The following is a 24,468-nucleotide window of genomic DNA, read 5'->3' as shown; positions in this document are numbered from 1 at the left end:
TCTTTTGATCTTTTATCTTAATAAGTTTATGAGAGTAACAAGGAGGTACAAGTGTGATCACTCAGCTCCAGTGGATGGGAAGAGGAATGAGGTGAGGAGCAGGCAGAGCAGAGCCTGGGGCAGGCGGGGTTACTTGCCTGTTCCTGCAGCTGTCCTGAAGGTCAGTGTCCCATTGGACAAGGCCTTGCTCAGCTCTCTCAGGATGTGCTCCCAGCCAGTGAGCAGGTTAGTAGCCACACAGTACTGCTCTGAACGAGGCAGAGTAAACAGGTCCCCTGGGGTCTCGAGCAGATTATCCACCTCCTGTATGATGTCCTGGGTGTTGGGGACACAGAACCAGTGGATCTTATGCCAGAGAAGCTTCAGGAAGACCCTGCCTACTCAGCTTCTGAGAACAGACCCTAGAACCTGTCTATTTGGACAAAGGTGGTACCAGATGGGATTTCCTGGGTCTTTGCTAGTGCAATCCACCACTCACAGGTCAACCCCTGGTCATGACTACCAAGGACAATGCAAGCTCAGTGGCCAGAACAAGAGGAAAGGTGTTAATAGGTGTACAGGGGTCTAACAGTGAGTACAAATACTTGCTCTGCTCTTCCCACCCACTCTGGGAGAGCGGGGCCTCAGAGCAGGGCGCCATTGTGTTGGGGTTGGTCTTCTTCCAGACCAAGGCTTCCTCAGGGTCTCTATGGGATGCCTCCACCTGCCTCCCCTGAGTCCTGTCCTTACCTGGATGGTGTCCTGGGCTAAGGCAGCCTTGAAGTCTCTGTGCAGGTCCTGGACTTTTTCAAAGAAGTGGGAGAGACTCTGGGGAAAGAGGAGATGAGGCCTTAGAGGGCCTCATGTATGGATGGGGGAGCGTGGGGAAATGGGTGGACGGTGGGCTGAGTGGAGGGACCTTGCCTTCTGGTCCTGGCTGGAGTCACTCACCTGACTCTTGATTCCAGGGGGCGGGATCCAGGTGGGGAAGGAGATATCTGCAGGGGACAGAACAGCTGTCCATTAGGTGTGTGTGTGTGTGTGTGTGTGTGTGTGTGTGTGTGTGTGTTGGAGGCAGGGTCTAGGGTAGTGATGGCGAACCTTTTGAGCTTGGCGTGTCAGCATTTTGAAACACTCTAACTGAACTCTGGTGCCGTGTCACATATAAAAATTTTTTGATATTTGCAACCATAGTAAAACAGACTTATATTTTTGATATTTATTTTATGTATTTAAATGCCATTTAACAAAGAAAAATCAACCAAAAAAATGAGTTCAGAGGTGACATGTGTGTCATAGGTTTGCCATCACTGGTCTAGGGTCAGGCCCCAATTTCACACTGAGTAGTACTTTGTTTATTCAGGAATCTGGGCCCCTCTGGTGTCCGTGTCCTACCCCCTTCCTGTGTTCAGTCCGCCTCCCCCCCATGCCTTGGTTGGAGGTGATGACACCTGCAGACTGCACATCCCTGAGTGGCAGACGCAGGGCTTATGGGAAGTGTGCAGAGGCCTGACCCACAGCAGGTCAGCCCCCACAGAGGTACAGGTTGTGAGATATTAAATACCTTTGTCCCAGTTAGTAATTAGCTGCTGCCTGGGGCCCCCCAGGAGCCTTCCCCTTAGTACCCCAGCTCCTTCCATAAGACCCCCAGATCTTTCACATTTAGTCTCACTAGAATGGAAGCAGGGCACCCTCAGCATTTATTGTACTGGGTTTGTGTGGCTGCCCGTGAATATGTGATTAGGTGGCTTGAGGTATGGATATTTGGGAATATGGGATCTTAATTCCGAACCTTGTTCACAGACGGTGTTGTGTGGGCCATTGGGGGACCCAGGAACCGGCTTCCAGCCAGGGCGGCAGAGGCAGTCATAGCTGCCCTCGGTGTTGTGGCATTGGGTGGATTTGTGGCAGGAGTTTTGCCCTGGTTGACAATCATCCACATCTGAGGACAAACCAGAGAGAGTGTCAGGCCCTCCTTCTACTCCCTACACACAACCCTCCTGCCCCTTCTCTCAAAGTACACCGAAGACACCCCCACTACACCCTGTGTAACAGCCATGTAGTCTGACAGTACACAAAGTTGTGGTGACATTTTCCAGTGTAAAAGCACCATAAGCTCAGAGCACTCCTGGAAGGTGGACAAGACCGGACTGTGTGAGTGCAAGTGTCATCCCAAAGCTGTGCCCCCACCTGTGGGGCAGGATGGACTGGGGGAGGACCTGTGATGGACTTCTAACCTGGGAGGCTGCCAGTCTGATAGCTCCCATGCGCTGAGTCTGTGGGCTGTGGCACTGCCGTGCACAGAGGTGCGCTCATGCCATTATTAGAACAGAATCTGATGCTCAGCCCTGCCTGGCCCAGGTGCCCTCTCCTCACTGCCTGCACTGGGCACACACCATTGCTGAAAGTGCTGCCCCTTCCCTGTCAAAGCTCCTTATGGCAGCTTCCTTTCAGATGGCTCAGCAAAGGAAAAATGATGTGGTTTATTTATCGGATCTGAACTCCGAACCTTCACAGACGGTGTTGTGTGGGCCATTGGGGGACCCAGGAATCAGCTTCCAGTTTGGGCGGCAGCGGCACTCATAGCTGCTCACAATGTTTTGGCAGTGGGTCATTTTGTGGCACGGTTCTTTTTGTGTGTGTGTTTTAAAAATATGTTTTTATTGGTTTTAGGGAGAGAGGAAGGGAGAGGGATAGAGAAATAGAAACATTGATTGGTAACCTCCTGCACACCCCCTATTGGGGATGAAGCCCACAATCCGGTCATGAGCCCTGACCAGGAATTGAACCCCTGACCTTTTGGTTCATGGCTCTACATTCAACTACTGAGCCACACCAGCCAGGCCTGTGGCAGAGGTTTTTGCCCCTAGGTACATTCATTCACATCTGAGGACAAAGCCAGAGCGTCAGGCCCTCCCCGCACCCACTTCTCATTGCCTGAGGATCCCACCGTTAGTACACATGCCACCACCTGGTGACCTTCAACTTCACCCTCAAAGCACATTACGGTGGCCTCCCTACAAGATGGACATGGCAGGGACCATAGTCTCCAGTTTATAAGTGGCAAATCCAGGAGGGAAACTGAGTCATGAGGGCAGAACTTCCTGACCAAGAACTCCTGCCTACGTCTTCCTGACTGCTGGACCAGGTCTCCTTCTGGGAACCAGAAGTCACAGCTCTGGCCCAACTCACATGGGAATTGTCATCACTTTCTGCCAGTATAGGAGGTGACTTCAGGGGGATTAGAAGGGGCACCTTCATCACCCCAAGGAAAGATGAGGAAAGGGAAGTGTCTGGGGGTGCTCACAGGGGTTCCAGAAGGAAACCCCAGGCCCAGAGGGCCCTGCCACTGCCCTGCTCTGTGGCAGGACTTTTCAGGGAGGTGAGTCCTTAGTCAGAGCCTTGTCAGTTCCTTGGCATTTTTGAAACATGGGAATCTTCTGCCTCCTGGGGCTACAGGACCCGTTTCAGCTCATTTCCCAGCTCCATCCAGTCCATCTTTACAGCATCCTCCGGGCCTCTACCTTTGCACAGCTTCGGGTCCTGCGGGTTGAGCTCAAATTCTGCCTGGCAGGTGTAGCTGCCATGGGTGTTGACACAATTTCTGTGGCTTTTACAGATTACAGGGTTTAGCTGCCTTTTGTCCATACTTGCAAGGGGAAGGAGAGGGTAATGGATGCCTTCAACCGTGGGCAGCCTTCAAGCCTGGGAGCCAGCCTCGTTTCCCACCATGAAAGCATCTGGAAGGCCGCACTGCCTTCTGCCAGGTGAGTGGCGCCTTTTCTAACTCATATGGAGGTGTCCTATGGGTAAGCATGGTGGCCTAGATGTTCTGTTGTCCCGATGTGTCCAGAAGCAGCCCAAGTCCTCACTCTGACTCCTTCCACCACCCACCCCACCCCAATCCATCTCTGGGAAGCTCTCAGCTTGGGCAGGGACATCACTGCCACCTGTGTCCCAGCCTGAGGACTTGAGCAAAGGCCAGGGTGGGCTTTCCTGGAACCAAGTGCGGGAGAAGTGCTGCAGGCCCTGAGCAGGCTCGTTTCGGTGGCCTTGGTCCTGACTCCCCCAGGTGGTGCTGTGGGCTGAGCTCTCCTTGGAATCCTGGTGACTCTGCTGAGACAGTGCTCTCCCATCCACACGACTGCTTAGACTCCAGCCCATGGCAATGGACCGAGAACCAACCCTGAGTCTGACCCCTCACGGACAAGGCTTTTAGGCCGGGGTCCAGAATGTGAAAATGATGCCAGATAGGCCAGGGCCACTTGGACAGTGGGTGCCAGGGCCATGAGGGCAGTGGGGCTGACATCCAACCATGCAGCCTTGGAGTGGAAGGTGCCCCTTCTGATCCCCCTGATGGCATCCCCTGGACTGGCAGGGAGTGATGAGAATCCACATGTGAGCAAGACCAGTGGTCGGCAAGGGCTGGGTGCTTGGAGCGGGGAGCAGCGGCTGATGGGTGAAGAGTGGCAGGTGTGTCTGTCATCTGGCTCCTTGTTCTTCTACCAGGGACACAGACTTGTGGGCCTGGCCAGGAGGGGCTCAACCTCTGTCTTCTGTCCCCCAGTGGTATGGGCCCCCTTGGCATGTGGGCTGATCTTCTCGGGAGAGGATTGAGCCTGGGGCAATGGTCTCTGATGACACCTGGTTTCAGTTTCTTCTGTCTCAGAAGGGTGGGTCTGTGTACCCTGCTCAGAGCCTCCAGGATTCCTGCTTTAGCCCCCTCCTCCCCTCTCTGTATTCTGCACTAACCCCTCTTTCTGGGTGAGTCGTGGCTTCTGCCTGACCACTGCTGGCCCCATCTGCATGCAGATGCCTAAAGCCACTTCCCTGCTCCCCTGGAAAGCGAGCAAAGCCTGGTGATGTGTGGAGGCCTGGCTCCTCCTGTGTCTCTGGTGAGGGGATGGGCTAGGCCAGCTGTTCTCTGAGCAGCCACCCCTGGGGTATGGTCCCCTGAGATGTCCAACCCAGAGAGGGTGTGTGAGATCAGAATGACTGTAGTTGAGAGGGGAGGAGAAAATGACAGCCAGATAGGCAGACCTGTTGGGCATCTGATCCCAGGGCCAGTCTGGAAATACAACTAAATTACAGAACATTCACCTGGAATTACCAACTGAGGTCCAGCTGAGGAGATGACTTATAAAAAGGAAGAACAGTAAACACCTGGAGACGGTTAGAAAGGGAGAGGTTGTGAGAGGAGGGGAGCTGAGAGAGGAGGGAGCACTGTGCTATGGGAATAACTGTTCCCTTAGAAAATAGATGCTGCTGAGAAACCAAGATGGCGGCATAGGTAAACACCAGAGATTTCTGCCTTGCACAACCACTTCAAAAATACAACTAAAAGACGGAACGGACATCATCCAGAACCACAGGAAGGCTGGCTGAGTGGAAATTCTACAACTAGAAAGAAAGAAAAGCATACCGAGACTCAGAGGAGGTGTGGTGCAGAAGTAAAATACAGAGGTACGAGGTGCATGCGGAGAGGGCTGGCGGCTGAGGACATGGTTGTCTTTTTCAGTTGGGAGGGAGTCTCAAGCTCTGAGCTCCAGTTCTGGGAGAGTCTCTGGGGACCCAGGTTCATACGGGAGAAACTGGACTGTTTGGCATCGGTCGGAACTCGAGGGCAGCTTTCTCTCGGAGGTGCTTGCAGCGATTGCCGGGACACTGAGAGGAGGGGCCTCTGAGGGCAGGACTGAGAGCAGCCATAACTGCTCACTCCGCCCTGTTGATCCCCTGGGACCCCGCCCCGCCCAAGCCGCACACAGAGGCTTTTGCATATGAAAGACCTGGCCCTTTGAAATCTGATAATTACCTAACAAACTGCAGCTGGCCCAAGGCCACACAGCAACTTGCATTGCTTCACAGCTGGCTCCTGCTGGATAGCCTCAGGCAGAGGCTATATTAGCACCTCCTTAGAGATCCAGGAGCCAGTGTGCCTGGTGGTCAGAGTGGCACCATCCAGATTGCAGCTCCTAGGATCCATAAAGGACACACTCAGGGGACAGACTCAGTGAGCACCAAAGCCCCATTGAAGCAAGTCTTGCCCTGGAGGGGTGTCTCCAGCACAGAAGTTCTCCCACTGCAAACACAGCTGATTCTCACAGCCAATTGGCCTGGAGGTCAATCCCTCCCAGTGTTACCTACAACAATCAAGGCTTAACTACAAGACTGTGCACAAAGCCCACAAGGGGGTGCACCAAGAGTGTCTACCTCAGGTAATTGGGGAGGCTGAGCCACTGGGCCCTATAGGACACCTAGCACAGAAAGCCTCTCTATCAGCACAGCGAAACATAAAAAAAATGCGGAGACAAAGAAACAGGACACAAATGACAGAAAAGGAGGAAAGCAAACTACTGGATATAGAGTTCAAAACCACACTTTTAAGGTTTTTCAAGAATTTTCTAGAAACCACCAATAAACTTAATGAGACCCTAAAGAAATCTAGTGAGACCCTCGAGGTTGTGATAAAGGAATTAGAAATTAAGCATACACTTACTGAAATAAAGAATATTATACAGACTCCCAACAGCAGATCAGAGGATCGCAAGAATCAAGTCAAAGATTTGAAATACGAAGAAGCAAAAAACACCCAACCGGAAAAGCAAAATGAAAAAAGAATCCAAAAATACGAAGATAGTGTAAGGAGCCTCTGGGACAGCTTCAAGTGTACCAACATCCGAATTATAGGGGTGCCAGAAGATGAGAGACAGCAAGATATTAAAATCCTATTTGAAGAAATAATGACAGAAAACTTCCCTTACCTGGTGAAAAAATAGACTTACAAATCCAGGAAGCGCAGAGAACCCCAAACAAAAGGAATCCAAAGAGGACCACACCAAGACACATCATAATTAAAATGCCAAGAGCAAAAGACAAAGGGAGAATCTTAAAAGTAGCAAGAGAAAGACAGTCAGTTACCTACAAGGGAGTACCCATACGACTGTCAGCTGATTTCTCAACAGAAACGTTGCAGGCCAGAAGGGAGTGGCAAGAAATATTCAAAGTGATGAATACCAAGAACCTACAACCTAGATTACTTTACCCAGCAAAGCTATCATTCAGAATTGAAGGTCAGATAAAGAGCTTCACAGATAAGGAAAAGCTCAAGGAGTTCATCACCACCAAACCAGTATTATATGAAATGCTGAAAGGTATTCATTAAGAAGAGGAAGAAGAAGAAAAAGGTAAAGATACAAATTATGAACAACAAATACATATCTATCAACAAGTGAATCTAAAAATCAAGTGAATAAATAATCTGATGAACAGAATAAACTGGTGATTATAATAGAATCAGGGGCATAGAAAGGGAGTGGACTGACTATTCTTGGGAGGGGGAAGGGGTGTGGGGGATGTGGGGAGAGACTGAACAAAAATCGTGCACCTATGGATGAGAACAGTGACGGGGATGAGGGCAGGGGGTGGGGTGGGAACTGGGTGGAGGGGAGCTGTGGGGGGAAAAAGAGGAACAACTGTAATAATCTGAACAATAAAGATTTAATTAAAAAAAAAAAAAGAAAATAGATGCTGGGAGCACAAGCTGGGATCCACACACCTGTGGTGTGACCTGTGGCACACATATCATCCAATCAGCTATGAAAGGTAGCAGGGCTGCTGGCAGTAGCAGAGTCCAGGCCCAGCAGACCAGAGCCACTGGGAGAGGTTGTGGCAGTTTGGTTGCCTTTTTTTTTTTTTTTAATCTCTAATCCCAGAGCACAGGAGTTTTCATTTGCAACCACACACCTGAGGAATTGGCACATGAAGAGAGGCTAGGCCTTGAGTTGCCTGAGCTACAAGAGACCCACCTCAGAATAAGGGACTCACACAGACTGAAAGTGAAGGGATGAAAAAATATCTTTCAGGCAAATGGAAATGAAAAAATAGCTGGGGTAGCAATACTTATATCAGACAAAATAGACATCAAAGTGAAGGCCAGAACAAGAGATAAGGAAGGCCACTTCATAATACTAAAGGGATTGATACAACAAGAAGATATAACCCTGATAAACACATATGCACCCAATCAGGAGCCCCCAAATACATAAAAAACTCCTGGAAGATATCAAGGGAGAGATTGACAACAATACAATCATAGTAGGGGACTTCAATACACCACTGACATCACTGGATAAATCCTCTAGACAAAAAATCAGTAAAGAAACAGCAATTCTAAATGACTCACTAGATCAGATGGACTTAATTGACATCTTCAGAACATTTCACCCCAAAGTCATGAAATATACGTTCTTCTCAAGTGCACATGGGACATTTTCAAAAATAGGCTACATATTGGGTCACAAGCAAAGTCTCCCCAAATTCAAGAAGATTGAAATCATACCAAGCATCTTCTCAGATCACAATGGCATAATATTAGAAATAAACTACAATAAAAACAACCCAAAATACTCAAACACTTGGAAGCTGAATAACATGTTATTAAATATTGATTGGGTTACCAATGAAATCAAAGAAGAAATTAAAAACATCCTGGAAACGAATGACAATGAAACACAACAATCCAAGACCTATGGGACACAATGAAAGCAGTCTTGAGAGGGAAGTTTATAGCCCTACAGGCCTACCTCAAAAAACAAAAAAAAAAAAATGGTAGTAAATCATCTAACTCTACATCTCAAAAAATTAGAAAGAGAGAAACAGGAAAAGCCCAGAATGAGCAGAAGAAAGGAGATAATAAAGATCAGAGCAGAAATAAATGACATAGAGACCAAAAAAAACAATACATAAAATCAATGAAACCAAGAGCTGGTTCTTTGAAAGGATAAACAAGATTGACAAACCTCTAGCCAGGCTCACCAAGAAGCAAAGAGAGAGGACCCAAATAAACAAAATCAAAAATGATAGAGGTGAAATAACAACAGACCCCACAGAAATACAAATGATTGTTAAAGAATACTATGGACAACTCTACTCCAACAAACTAGACAACCTGGAGAAAATGAACAAATTCCTAGAAAAATACAACATTCCATCACTCAATCAGGAAGAATCTAAAAATCTCAGTAGGCCAATAACTATGAAAGAAATTGAAGCAGTCATAGAAAAGCTTCCAGCAAACAAAAGCCCAGGGCCAGACGGCTTCACAGGGGAGTTTTACCAAACACTCAAGGAAGAACTAAAACCTATCCTCCTCAGACTACTACAAAAAATTCAAGGGGAAGGAACACTTACAAGCTCATTCTATGAAGCCAGCATCACCCTAATACCAAAACCAGGTAAAGACAACACAATGAAAGAGAATTACAGGCCAATATCCCTCATGAACATAGATGCCAAAATCCTCAACAAAATCTTAGCAAATTGGATCCAGCAGTACATCAGAAAGATCATACACAATGAACAAGTAGGATTTATCCCAGTGATGCAAGGATGGTACAATATTCGAAAATCAATAAGCGTGATATATCACATAAACAAAATGAAAGAAAAAAACCACATGGTCATATCAATTGATGCAGAAAAAGCCTTTGACAAAATCCAACACCAATTTTTGATAATAACTCTCAGCAATGTGGGAATAGAAGGATCATACCTCAACATAATAAAAGCCATATATGACAGGCCTACAGCCAACATCGTACTCAATGGACAAAAACTAAAACCATTTCCCCTAAGAATAGGAACAAGACAGGGATGCCCACTCTCACCACTCCTGTTCAACATAGTCCTGGAAGTATTAGCCATTGCAATTAGACAAGAAGAAGAAATAAAAGGCAGCCAAATTGGACAAGAGGAAGTAAAACTGTCCTTATTCGCAGATGACATGATATTATACATAAAAACCCTAAAGACTCCATCAAAAAATTATTAGACTTAAATGAATTTGGCAATGTAGCAGGATACAAAATTAATGCCAAGAAATCTATGGCATTTCTATATACCAATAGTGAACTTACAGAAAGAGAGACTAAAAAAGCAATCCCATTTACCATCACACCAAAAAAATTAAGATACCTAGGAATAAACTTAAGTAAAGAGGTAAAAGACCTCTACTCAGAAAACTATAGGACGTTGAAAAACGAGATAGAGGAAGACATAAACAGATGGAAGAACATACCATGTTCTTGGATTGGTAGAATCAACATCATTAAAATGTCCATACTACCCAAAGCAATCTATATATTGAATGCACTTCCCATTAAAATACCAACGGCATGTTTCACAGATCTAGAACAAACTCTCCAAAAATTCATCTGGAATAAAAAAAGACCCCGAATAGCTGCAGCAATCCTGAGAAAAAAGAACAAAGTAGGTGGGATCTCAATATCAGATATCAAGCTGTATTACAAAGCCACTGTTCTCAAAACTGCCTGGTACTGGCACAAGAACAGACATATAGATCAATGGAATAGAATAGAGAGCCCAGAAATCGACCCGAACCAATATGCTCAATTAATATTTGACAAAGGAGGCAAGAACATACAATGGAGTCAAGACAGTATCTTCAATAAATGGTGTTGGGAAAATTGGACAGATACATGCAAGAAAATGAAACTAGACCACCAACTTACACCATACACAAAAATAAACTCAAAATATATAAAGGACTCAAATGTACGACAGGAAACCATAAAAATACTAGAAGAATCCAAAAGCAACAAAATCTCAGACATATGCCGAAGCAATTTCTTCATTGATACAGCTCCTAGGGCTTTGGAAACTAAAGAGAAAATAAACAAATGGGACCACATCAAAATAAAAAGTTTTTGCACAGCAAAAGAAACCATCAACAAAACAAAAAGAAAGCCCACTGCATGGGAGAATATATGTGCCAATGTTATCACCGATAAGGGTTTAATCTCCAACATTTACAAGGAACTCATACAACTTAACAAAGGGAATATAAACAATCCAATCAAAAAATGGGCAAAGGACCTAAATTGACACTTTTCAAAATAGGACATTCAGAAAGCCCAGAGACATATGAAAACATGCTCAAAGTCACTAATCATCCGAGAAATGCAAATCAAAACAACAATGAGGTACCATCTCACACCTGTCAGAATGGGTATCATCAACAAATCAAAAAACGACAAATGCTGGAGAGGATTCGGAGAAAAAGGAACACTCGTGCACTGCTGGTGGGAATGCAGACTGATGCAGCCACTATGGAAGACAGTATGGAGTTTCCTCAAAAAGTTAAAAATGTAACTCCCATTTGACCCAGTGATCCCACTTCTAGGAATATATCCCAAGAAACCAGAAACACCAATCAGAAAGGATATATGCACCCTATGTTCATAGCAGCAGAATTCACCGTAGCTAAGATCTGGAAACAGCCTAAGTGCCCATCAGCAGATAAATGGATTAGAAAACGGTGGTACATCTACACGATGGAATACTATGTTGCTGTAAAAAAGAAGGAATTCTTACCATTTGCAACAGCATGGATGGAACTGGAGAGCATTATGCTAAGTGAAATAAGCCAGTCAATGAAAGAAAAATACCACATGATCTCACTCATTTATGGATAATAAAGACCATTATAAACTGATGAACAAAAATAGATACAGAGGCAGAGCAACACGAACAAACTGTCAAACTACAGTGGGAAGGCTGGGGAGGGTTAAAGGGTAGGGGGTGGTGGTAAGAGATCAACTGAAGGACTTGTATGCATGCATACGAGCATAACCGATGGACACAAGACACTGGGGGGCATGGGAGGCTAGGGAGGGTCAAGGGGAAAAAAAAAGACATATATAATACTCTTTGTAATACTTTAAACAATAAAACAATAAAAATAAAAAAAAAGTAGCCAGGAGTCCTATATTGGGTCATTCATACATCTCCAAATGGCCATTTTTTCTGTGAGGAGCTAACTGCTTCCAACACCCAAAGAGCAGGTAAAGAAATAAACCCTGCCCTACGTGGTACAGCCTGCCACACCCCAAATTTTGAGCTTTACTGAGGGAGCAAAGGCAGAGTCCAAGTTTAAGGGTAGAACAGTCTCGAGGAGCACTCAGCGAGCTGATGGAAGGAGGCACCATCTGCCCCACTGTTCTAGGAACCACACTGATAAAAACTCCAGGGTCCCAAGGGCAGAGTAATATATTGGGCCACTCACGGAAGAGTAGCTTTGGGACAGGAAAATGCACTCATCATATTCCCTCAAAGCAAAAGAGCACCTACTCCACCTAAAGTGCTGTCAGAAACAGACTTTAGAGTGATTAACATTGACAGCTGGCTGATAGGCCAAGGTGGGTAGAGATGGAACTCAGTGTACTGAACCAGCCCAGGCCCCGGGCGTCTAACAAACCTACTCTAGAGGGCAGATTGGCCCCTCTTGCTTACAGCCAAGGCCTGTGGAGACAGACAAGCGGTGGACCGGTGCATTGCTTGGAGCTTCAAGCAGGTTTCTAAAAGTCAACAGACAGTACCTGACAGTAGTTAGCACCTAAGTACCTAACAGGAACCCAGAATTGGCCGACAGAACAAAAGAGTAGGGTCCTAAGCCAGTTCCCATGGGGTATTAAAAGTCAGCTGAAATGAACGAAACTTCACATCCCACCCCCCAACTTTTTTCTTCCTCTTTTCTCCTTTTTACTGATGTTTTTATTCTCCTTGATCCTTTTTAGTTTTTCTCTTTCCTTTCTTCCCCCACCCCTTTAAAATTTATCTTCCTTATTACTCTGCTATATTGATTTGTTATTATTCTAGTCTCTGTTGTTTTGTTCATATATCTAATTTTCCTCTTCCTTTTTCCTATTCAATTTTCCTTTCTCTTTTCTTTTTATTCACTATTCATTTTTTAAATCTCTTTCTCTTTTCTTTTTTTCCTAATTTCTTCTTTCACTTCCTAAATTTAGGTCTATCTGCTCTCTTTCCTTTTCAAAATTTTTTTTCTTGTCTTCTCATTTCTTTTCTCCCTCCTTTATTCCAAACCATTTCCTTCCCCTATTCCTCTAATTCTTTATTCTTATTTCTTTATTTAAGCTCTGTATTTACAGATTCTTCTCTCCATTTCTTGGTGTTTTTTGTTTGTTATGTTGTGTTTTCTCCCCTTATTTCTTACTTTCTTTTTTTTTCTATCATTTTTGCTCTATTTTATCATTCCTAATTCTCTTTTCTCTGGTGGTCACTTTTGTTGGGGCTACAGAGGACTTGTCTACATTCTTGTTCTGTTTCTCTTGTGTGATGTGGTATTTTATGCTGTTCTTTTATTGTATTTTGTGCTATTCAGTCAGCACCTCCAAAATGGCTAGCACAACGTGGTCAGGGGTAAGCCACATAATCAGACACCCTGGAAGGAGACTCCATCCATGAATGGGACAATAACATTCAAGACTCAAAAAGAACAGGAGAATTCAAATACCTAGATTAGGGGGCCTTCCTAGAACTCTCAGCCTTGGAGACCTGAGAGACTGCACCCACTGGGTCCCACAAAACACCTATTACATAAGACCAACTCACAAAATCTGAGTGGTATAGCAGTTTGATTTACAAGGGATAGATAGAAATAAATGAAAGCACAAAAAGTGGAGAGACAAGGAAACAACCCCTAAATCAGCGGTTCTCAACCTGTGGGTCGTGACCCCTTTGGGGGTCAAATGACTCTTTCACAGGGGTAGCCTAAGACCTTTGGAAAACACATATTGAATATATAATTACATATTGTTTTTGTGATTAATCACTATGCTTTAATTATGTTCAATTTGTAATAATGAAAATACATCCTGCATATCAGATATTTACATTACGATTCATAACAGTAGCAAAATTAAAGTTATGAAGTAGCAATGAAAATAATTTTATGCTTGGGGGTCACCACAACATGAGGAACTGTATTAAAGGGTTGCAGAATTAGGAAGGTTGAGAACCACTGCCCTAAATGACAGAAAAGGAGGAATCACCAGAAAAGGAACTAAATTAAATGGAGGCAAGTAATTTGTCAGATAAAGAATTCAAAGTAATGGTTATAAGGATGCTCAATTATCTGAATGAGAATTACTAGCAACTCAATGAGAAGTATAAGGAGCTGAATGAGCAATACATCAACATGAATAAAAATTAAAAGGAAATGAAAAATGACATAGTGCAATAAAGAACACCCTGGAGGTTTCAACTGTAGACTAGAAGAAGCTGTGGACAGAATCAGTGAGTTAGAAGACAAGGTAGAAAAAAACACCCAAGCAGAGCAGCAACTGGAAAAAAAAAACTACACTAAAAAGCAGGAGACTTTAAGCAAGCTTTGGGACAACATGAAAAAACAACAACATCTGCATAATAGGGGTGCCAAAAGGAGAGGAAGCTGAGCATGAAATAGAAAACCTGTTTGAAGAAATAATGACAGAAAACATCTCTTACTTGGGAAAAAAAGTCACACAAGTCCAAGAAGCACAGAGAGTGCCAATCAAAACGAACCCAAAATGACCTACACAAAGACACATCATAATTAAATGGGCAAATATAAAACACAGAGAAAGAATCTTAAAGACTGCAAGAGAGAAATAGAAAGTTACCTACAAGGGATCTCCCATTAGACTATCAGTGGATTTCTCAATAGAAACACATCAGGCCAGAAGGTAATGGCATGAAGTATATTAAGTGATAAAAACCAAGATACTGAATCCAACAACACTCTATCAGCAAGGCTATCATTCAAAATTGAAGGTGAAGTCAGGAGCTTCGCAGACAAAAAAGGCTAAAGGAGTTTATTATCACCAAACTAGCAATGGACAAAATACTAAAGAGACTGTTGTAAAATAAGAAATAGAGAGGGAGGGAGGAACACAGGCATAAAGAATAAAAATGGCAACAAACAAGTAGCTATCAATAATAACCTTAAATGTAAATGGATTAAATGCTCCAATCAGAAGGCAAGGTTAGCTGAATAGATAAGAAAACATGACCCATATATACGCTGTTTACAAGAGACTCACCTCAGAACAAAGGATTCATGAAATCTGAAAGTGAAGGGATGGAAAAGTATATTTCAGGCAAATGCAAATGAAAAGAAAGCTATGGTAGCAATACTTATATCTGACAAAAGAGACCTCAAAGTGAAGCCCATCAGAAGAGATAAGGACAGCCACCTCATAATACTAAAAGGATCGATAAAACAAGAGGATATAACTCTGGTAAACATATATATACTCAATACAGGAGCATTCAAATATATAAAAAAATACTTCAGGAGGATATCAAGGGAGAGATCACAGCAATACAATCATAGTAGGGAACTTTAATATCCCACTGACAAAACTTGACAAATCTTCTAGGCAAAAAAATCAACAATGAAACAGCAATCCTAAGTTACACACTCGATCAGATGAAACTAATTGACATCTTCAGAACATTCCACCCCAAAAAGTACAGCATATACATTCTTCCCAAGTGCAACAAGGGACATTTTCAAAGGTAGACCACATGTTAGGACACAAGCTAAGTCTCTACAAATTCAAGAAAATTAAAATCATATCAAGCAACTTCTCAAATGACAATGACATGAAATTAGAAATCAGCTACCAGTAAGCACTCAAAAATAATCAAACACATGCAGGCTACATAGCATGCTATTAAACAATGAATTGGTTACCAAAGAAGAAATTAAAAGATATTCTGGAAACAAATGAAACAAATGAAAATGAACACACAACAATTCAAAATCTATGGGGCACAGTGAAAGAAGTACTGAGAGGAAAGTTCATAGCACTACAGGCCTACCTCAAAAAGAAGGAAAGCTCATAATATGTATCTAACACTACAACTTAAGGAATTAGAAAAAGAACAACAAGAAAAGTTGAGAGTAAGTAGAAAGTAGGAAATAAATGACATAGAGTAAACCAAACAAACAAAAAAACAATACAAAAGACCAATAAAACCAAAAGCTGGCTCTTTGAAAGGAAAAAAAAAGATTAATGAACCTCTAGGCAGACTCACCAGGAAACAAAGAGAGAGGACCCAAAATCAGAAAAGAAAGAGATGAAGTAACAACTGACCCCACAAAAATACATAGGATTGTAAAACAAAACAAAATACTATGAACGACTTTATTTCAACTAACTGGACAACCTAGAAGAAATGGACATACAGTGGGGCTTTGACTTACGAGTGTCCCGACTAATGAGTTTTTCGAGATATGCGGCATCTCCCAGCCGATTTTTTGCTTTGAGTTGTGAGCTAAAATTCGGGTTACAAGCCAGCTTCAGATACCCCACCACTAGTTGGCTAAGCGAACGTCACAGTGAACGCCACAACATTAGCCCAGCATCACATGTCTCACTCGTTCACTTTTTGATTTGACATACAAGTAATTTGAGTTATGAGTCCCATCACAGAACGAATTAAACTCATAAGTCAAGGCCCTACTGTATTTCTAGAAAAAATACAGCCTTTCAAAACTCAATCAGGAATAATCAGAAAACCTTAATAGGCTGATAACTACTGCTGAAATTCAAGCAGAAATAATAATAACAATAAAAACTTCCAGCAATCAAAAGTGCTAGACTAAACAGTTTCACAGGGGAGTTTTCCCAGTGTTCAAAGCAGAAATAACACCTATCCTCCTCAAACTATTCCAAAAAATCCATCAGGAAGGAACATTTCTAAGCTCTTTCTATGAGGCTAACATTATCCTAATACCAAAACCACATAAAGACACTACAAAGAGAATTACAGGATAATATCACTGATGAACATAGAGGCTAAAATCCTCAACAAAATTTTTGCAAATCAGATCCAGCAATACATTAAAAAGATCATATACCATGACCCAGTGGGATTTATTCCAGTAATGCAAGGCTGGTACAATATTCACAAATATATAAATGTGATGCAGCACATAAACAGATTGAAAAACAAAAATCACATGATCATATCAGTTGATGCAGAAAAGCATTTGACAAAATACAACACCCTTTTTTGATAAAAACTTTCAGCAATGTGGGAATAGAGGGATCATACCTCAGGATAATAAAAGGCATGTATGACAAACTTACAGCCAACATAATATTCAAGGGGCCAAAACTAAAAGCATTTCTCCTAAGAATAGAAACAAGACAGGGATGTCTGCTTTCACCACTCTTATTCAACATAATACTGGAAGTCCATAGTGATCAGACAAGAAGAAGAAATACAAGGCAGCCAACTTGTAAAGGAGGTAGTAAAACTCTGATTATTCACAGATGACAAAATACTGTACATAGAAAACCCTAAAGCCTCCACCAAAAAGCTACTAGATTTAATAAATGAGTTAAAATGTAGCAGGATACAAAATTATACCCCAAAATCAATGGCAATTTTGTACACTAATAATGAACTCTGATAAAGAGAAACTGAAAAAACAAACCCATTTACCACTGCAACAAAAATATTAAGATACTTAGAAATAAACTTAACCAAGTAGGTAAAAGAACTGTACTCAGAAAAGTACAGGATGTTGAAAAAAGAGCTAGAGAAAGATATAAACAAGTGGAAGAATTTACCATGTTTATGGATTGGTAGAATCAACATCATTAAAATGTCCATACTAATTAAGGCAATCTATAGATTCAATACAATGCCTATAAAAATACCAACATCATATTTCACAGACCTAGGACAAACACTCCAAAAATTTATATGGAACCAAAAAGACCCCAAATAGCTGCAGCAATCTTGAGAAGGAAGAACAACGTTGGAGGGATCACAAGACCAAATATCAGGTTATACTACAAAGCCACCATGCTCAAAACAGCCTGTTCCTGGCACAAGAACAGGCATATAAATCAATGGAACAGAACAGAGAACCCAGAAGTCAACCCAAGCCATTATGCTCAATTAATATTTGATGGAAGAGGCAAGAAAATACAATGGAGGAAAAACTGTCTCTTTCATAAATAGTGTTGGGCCCTAACTAGTTTGGCTCAGTGGATAGAGCATTGGCCTGCAAACTGAAAAGTCCCAGGTTTGATTCTGATCAAGGGCACATGCCTGGGTTGTGGGCTCGATCCCCAGTGGGGGACTTGCAGGAGGCAGCCAATCTATGATTCTCTCACATCATGGATGTTTCTATCTCTACCTCTTCCTTCCTCTCTGAAATCAATAAAAATATCCTATCTAATAAAAGAGAAACATGGTAATTAGCCGTACGGCTGCTACCCTTCCCATTGGCTTATCACTGAGATATGCAAATTAACTGCCAACCAAGATGGCGGCCAGCAGCCAGGCAGCTGACGCAAACAGGGAGGCTTGCTTGCTCCAGTGATGGCGGACTCCAACGTTCCCCGCCTGACTTGCCGGCCTCTCATCTGCAACTCTAAGCAACTATGTTGCAAATATAGAAGCTAAACAAAACCCCAGAAACCTGCGTTAGTCAGCTGGGCTTCAGCCAGGTGGACCGCAACATTGTATCAAATACAGAAGGTAAACAAAGGCCAGAAACCTGCTTTTCAGCAGCGAGGCCTCAGAGCTAAAGCTGGCCCAGAATAAAAAAAAAAAAAGAAAAAAAGGAGCTGTTGGGAGCTTCAGTCACCCGCCAGCCTCAAAATGGCCCTCAGCCCCTCAGCCAGACTGGCCAGGCTCTCCAGTGGGGACCCCCACCCTGATCCAGGACACCCTTCAGGGCAAACCAGCCAGCCCCCACCCATGCACCAGGCCTCTATTCTATATAGTAAAAGGGTAATATGCCTCTCGGCACCGGGATCAGCATGACAGGGGGCAGCACCCAAACCCCCTGATCACCCTGCGGCTCTGTGTGTGACGGGGCGGGGCCACAACCTCCCTATTCGCCCTGCTCTGTTCGTGACAGGGGAAGGTGCCCCAACCCCCTGATCAGCCCTGCTCTGTGCATGATAGGGGGGAGCTCCCTAAACCCCTGATCGCCTTGCGGCTCTGTGTGTGACAGGGAGCAACGCCCCAACCCCCTGATTGGCCCTGCTCTGTGTGTGACAGGGGGCGGTGCCCCAACTCCCCTATTGGCCCTACTCTGTGAGTGACAGGGGGGAGCTCCTCAACCCTCTGATCCGCCCTGCTCTGTGCGTGACAGGGGGAAGCTCCTCAACCCCCTGACCGGCCCTGCTCTGTGAGTGACAGGGGGGAGCTCCTCAACCCCCTGATTGGCCCTGCTCTGTGAGTGACAGGGGGCAATGCCCCAACCCCCTGATCAGCCCTGCTCTGTGCGTGACAGGGGGTGATACCGCAACTTCCCTATCGACCCTGCCTTGAGTGTGACAGGGGGCGGTGCCCCAACCCCCCAATCGGCTGTACCCTGAGCGTGACTAGGGGTGGCATCGCAACCTCCCAATCTGCCCTGCTCTGTGCATGACAGGGGACAGCGCCCCAACTCCCCAATCGGCCCTGCTCTGAGCCCGACCAGGGGCTGCACCTAGGGATTGGGCCTGCCCTCTGCCACCCGGGAGCAGGCCTAAGCCAGCAGGTCGTTATCTCCCGAGGGGTCCCAGATTGCGAGAGGGCACAGGCCGGGCTGAGGGACCCCCCTCCCCCCGGAGTGCATAAATTTTTGTGCACCAGGCCTCTAGTATTTAAATAAATAAATAAATAGTGTTGTAAAAATTGGACAGATACTTGCAAAAAAAAAAAAAAAAGGAAGAAAGAAAGAAAGAAAGAAAGAAAGAAAGAAAGAAAAACTAGACCACCAACTTACACCATACAGAAGAATAAACCCAAAATGGGTAAAGGAGTTAAATGCAAGATGTGAAACCATAAAAATCCTAGAAGAAACTATAGGCACCAAAATCTCAGATATCTCTTGTAGCAATATGTTTGCCAATACATCTTCTAGGACAATGGAGACTAAGAAGAAAATAAACAAATGGGACTATATCAAAATACAAAGCTTCTTCAGAGCAAAAGAAACCATCAACAAAACAACAAGAGAGCCCACTGCATGGGAGAACACATTTGCCAATGACACATCCGATAAGGTGTTAATATCCAAAATATATAGAGAACTCATACAACTTAACTAAAGGAAGATAAACAATCCAATTAAATTGGGCAAAGGGCCTAAATAGACACTTCTCCAAAGTGGACATACAGAAATCCAAAGGACATATGAAAAAATGCTTAAAATCACTAATCATCAGAGAGATACTAATCAAAATGACAATCAGATATCACATCCACCTGGCAGAATGGCTATTATCAAATCAACAAATGCCAAGTGTTGGTGAGTATGAGGAAAAAATGGAACCATAGTATACTGCTGGTGGGAATGCAGACTGCTGCAGCCATTATGGAAAAGAGTATGAAGTGTCCTCAAAAAATTAAAAATGGAACTCCCATTTGATCCAGTGATCCCACTTCTAGGAAAATATCCTACGAAAATCAAAACACTCATCAAAAAGAATATATTCACCCCTATGTTCATAGCCATGCAATTTACAATAATTAAGATTTGAAAACAGCCGAAGTGCCCATCAGCAGATGAGTGGATAAAAGCTTTGGTACATTTACATTTACACCAAGCTTGTCAAACTTGGGGCCCGTGGGCTGCATCGCCTCAGTTAGTTGGCCTCTGTTAGCCTTTGAGTTTGACATGCTTGAGTTACACAATGGAATGCTACATGGGTGTATGAAAAAAAGAACTCTTACCATTTGCAACAGCATGGATTGACCTGGAGAGTATTTGCTGAGTGAAATAAGCCAGTCAGAGAAAGAAAAGTAAAAAAGCTGATGAACAAAAATAGACCCAGAGACATAGAAGCCTGGAACAGTCTGTTGAACCTCAGAAGGAAGGCAGAGGAGGGTGGGTGGGAAGAGATCAACCAATGAATAACCCATGGACACAGACCATGAGATGGTGAGGACCTGAGGGGGCAAGGCGGTGGTGGGCTGGAAGAGGTTAATGATGAAAAAATAGGACTTATGTAATACTTTCAGCAATAAAGATAAAAAGTAAAGAGAAAGAATGAGTATAGTCTAAAAACCACTATGTTGTGCTCTATGATCACATATACTTTCCCAGCATTTTTGGGAGGTAAGCACCATTGTCACTCCCTTTTACAGATGGATAAACTGAGGCACAGAGCGGTAAAGAACATGTCCAAGGTCATACAGTTAACAAAAGGTATAGCTACTGCCCTAGCCGGTTTGGCTCACTGGATAGAGCATTGGCCTGGGGACTGAAGATTCCGGTCAAGGGCATGTACCTTTGTTGTGGGCACATCCCCAGTAGAGGGTGTGCAGGAAACAGCTGATCGATGCTTCTCTCTCATCGATGTTTCTAACTATCTATCCCTCTCCCTTCCTCTCTGTAAAAAATCAATAAAATATATATATATATATATATTTTAAAAAAAGGTATAGCTACTTTTTTTTTTTAATCTGTAAAAGGTAGGTTCTCTTTTAAAACACACACATACACACAATCACAGTAATATTATCTCATCTCACCATTACCAGTGATTCTATATAGTAAAAGCCTAATATGCTAAATGTCTGGTCGGCCAATCAAAGCATAATATGCTAATGATATGCTAAGGCCCCTCAACCACTTGCAATGATGTTCACTGACCACCAGGGGGCAGACAGTCCACCGGTCAACCTGTCACTATGATGTGCACTGACCACCAGGAGACAGACGCTCGGACTGGTAGGTTAGCTTGCTCTTGTGGTCCAGCTGATCGGGACTGAGGAAGATGGGCTGGACATGCCCTGGAGCCCTCCCATGTTCCCTTCCTGGCTGGCCAACCTCCCGTGTCCCTCCCCGACCCTGATAGTGCACCGGTGGGGTCCCTTGGCCTGGCCTGCGCCCTCTCACAATCCAGGACCCCTCGGGGATATTGGAGAGCTGGTTTTGGCACGATCCCACAGGCTAGGCCGAGGTACCCCACTGGTGCATGAATTCGTGCACCGGGTCTCTAGTTTCTGAATAAGTGTCCTGGCTGGTGTTGCATACCCAGCTGTCAAAGTGCAAAGCCAGGACCTGGATCCTGGCTCAAAGGCCACCCCACCTCTCTGTTTTAGTGGGACAGGCACAGGCACACTTGTCCCACTCAGACCTGGGGCTGCACCTATATCCAGGGCCTGGCACCCTGTATGCTGCAGAATGGCTCTGGTGACTCCAAACCTCATAGACGGGGAGATGGAAGATGCAGGACATTCTTACCTTGACATGTGTTCTCACTTGCATTGCTAAACTTTGTTGCCCCAGAACCAGGCCTGTATCCTGGCTTGCATGTACAGTAGTAGCTCCCCTTCGTGTTATGGCAGCGTGCGTCTTTTCCACAGGTCACTTTCACGGGTTGTTCACATTCGTCAATGTCTGGAATAAAACGGGGTAAAGGGTCACCTCCCAAAGCCATGTGTGCCCTCAGGGCAGAGAGCCTTGTCCCATACCTACTATGGAGCCTGATGCTCAACCAGTGTCTTTTAGGAAATATTTAGACTCTCAGGCAGCACTGATGGGCTGGAGCAAGCCATTCCTGAAACCCACTAAATCAGCTCTGCTCTGCTCAGCTTTCTGTCTGTCACCTGGATTTGGATACAGGAGGAGGTGCTAAAGTGATGGGTGGGTGGAAGCTCTGCATACCCCTCCCCAGTCCTGGAAGGGTAAACTGAGGCATAGGTTCTGGAGCATAGTAATGATCCCTCCTTTGGAAAAACTGCTGTTTGAAATTTTCTGCTATTTTTAGATAGTCCCTTGCTCTGTAAGTCAACTATGTTATTTTTAAACGGTCTCTTATTCTGTAAAAATAACTGCTTTATTTTGAATAATAGAAAAGATAAACTTAATTGTCTCAACTTGTAAGCTAGCAATCTAACATAAGGAACCAATACGCTGATACTGATACCAGGTATGATATAGATATGTACCCAGGGTTACAGGTGTCTGTATAGATATGATATGTACTCAAGGTTACAGGTGTCTGTATAGATATGACAGGTGTTTGCTAGATATGAGATATACTCAAGGTTACAAGCTGTCTGCAAAAATAACTTACACAAGGACCTGAGAAAATATAAAAAGAGAATGCTTCCTCTCTTGGGTGTTCAGAATTTGACAGAGGTAATCTGCTCTGAACCTGCGCACAATAAAGATGACTCCTAACTAATTGGCTCATTAAGGAGTCTTGTCCAGCTCGCTGATTAGTGATACAACAGTTCCAGGGTCCTGGAAACCCAGCTCCTCGCTCTGTACGAAGCCATGTTTATTCACTTGGCATTTTCTACCTTCATATCTTTTTCTTTATCTTTTCCCTGTCCTTCTTGGCGGTCTGAGAACAAAGGCTGAGGCCACCAACTACCATTCTGTCTCCATGTACCCCTTCATCACCCCAAGCCTCTGTACCTTCACAAGTTTCCCCTTGGTTGACTTCATTCTTTCCAGATGGAGATAGGAATCCTGGATCACAGCGACAGGCAGTGCCACTGACACATGAGGAGTCTGGAGGGCACTGCTGGGGACAGGCAGAGGCTGTGGGACGGAGACCATGGTCAGAAGATGAGGGCTGAGCCAGAGGCTGGGGAGGGCTTTTGGGAGGGGCAACCCTGAGCTTCCTCCTGCAACAGGCCTTTCTCCTGCCTGGGCTGAGAGGTGCAGGTGGGGGATGGGACTCCGGCTGGGGACTGAGTTACTCCCAGCAGACTCACCCCTGGTGTTCTGGGGTCCATCTTCCAACAGAGTCAGCAGGACACACAGCGCTGGAACAGAGAGATGGAGGGTCAGGGGGGACACAGAACAGGGAATGGAGGCCTGAGGGTGACACATCTGAGGGAAGGGGCGGCTCACCCCTCCCAGGCTCGGGCCCTGTCCATTACTCAAGGAAAGAGTGGGCAGGTGGCACCTCTCTGGCCTCCAATGCCCACGGCCAGAGGGTCTGTACCCATCACCTGACGGTATCTTTCAGGGACTGAAGGATGGGGAGGGGCCTGAGCCTGGCAGGGGTCTTGGCTTCTGCTGACCTGTGAGCAGCAGTTCAGGAAACATACTGGAGCCAATTGGCCTTGGTTCTACTCCCAGACCTTGGTCAGGTGCCTCAGTTCCTCAGTTTCCCCTTCTGTAGAATGGGGATGAAGAGGGGGCCCATTTCCTAGAGTGTGAGAGTTAAGCAGACAAGTACTGCCTGGTGTGTCAGAGTGCTTACTGCCGTCATTTCTTTATGTAAAAATGAAGGGGTTGGGCCAGGAGTCCTCTCAGATCTCCCAAATCTAAGGTGCTCCGGCCCACACCCTTCCTCAGGGACACAGGTGCAAGCACACTGCACCCACATCTGTCCACCACAACGACCAGCTTGGGACCCGGTGGTGACATTTCACGCCCTGGCTCCCTGCACACAGGAAGATGCTGGGGGCTCATGTTAGGGGCGGTGCTGCACGGGACCCCCAATCCTGCGCTTCCTGCTGCTCAGGGCACCCCGTTCCAGGGCATGTCCTGGGGTTCTCCTTAAGTCAGCAGGGGCTAGAGAAGACGACTTCCTTGCCCATTCACCAGAGAGACAGACAAGGAGACAAGGAGACAGATGGAGAGAAAATAAAGAGGGGGAGAGAGAGAGAGAGAGAAGGCACTAGAGACTTAGAGGAGAAAGAGGG

At 44.7% G+C, this 24,468-nt stretch overlaps 1 pseudogene; it reads right to left on the bottom strand.

Annotated features, from left to right (window-relative positions):
- LOC102430164 overlaps nt 1–3,627 on the bottom strand; it is a 17,914-nt pseudogene extending 14,287 nt beyond the window's left edge.
- Nucleotides 3,628–24,468: the final 20,841 nt, after the last annotated feature.

This window comes from Myotis lucifugus, unplaced genomic scaffold (assembly GCF_000147115.1).
Source record: "Myotis lucifugus unplaced genomic scaffold, Myoluc2.0 scaffold_462, whole genome shotgun sequence".
Lineage (NCBI taxonomy): Eukaryota > Metazoa > Chordata > Mammalia > Chiroptera > Vespertilionidae > Myotis > Myotis lucifugus.
Note: the sequence above shows the minus strand (reverse complement) of the source record. Positions and strands in the feature narration are given on the sequence as shown.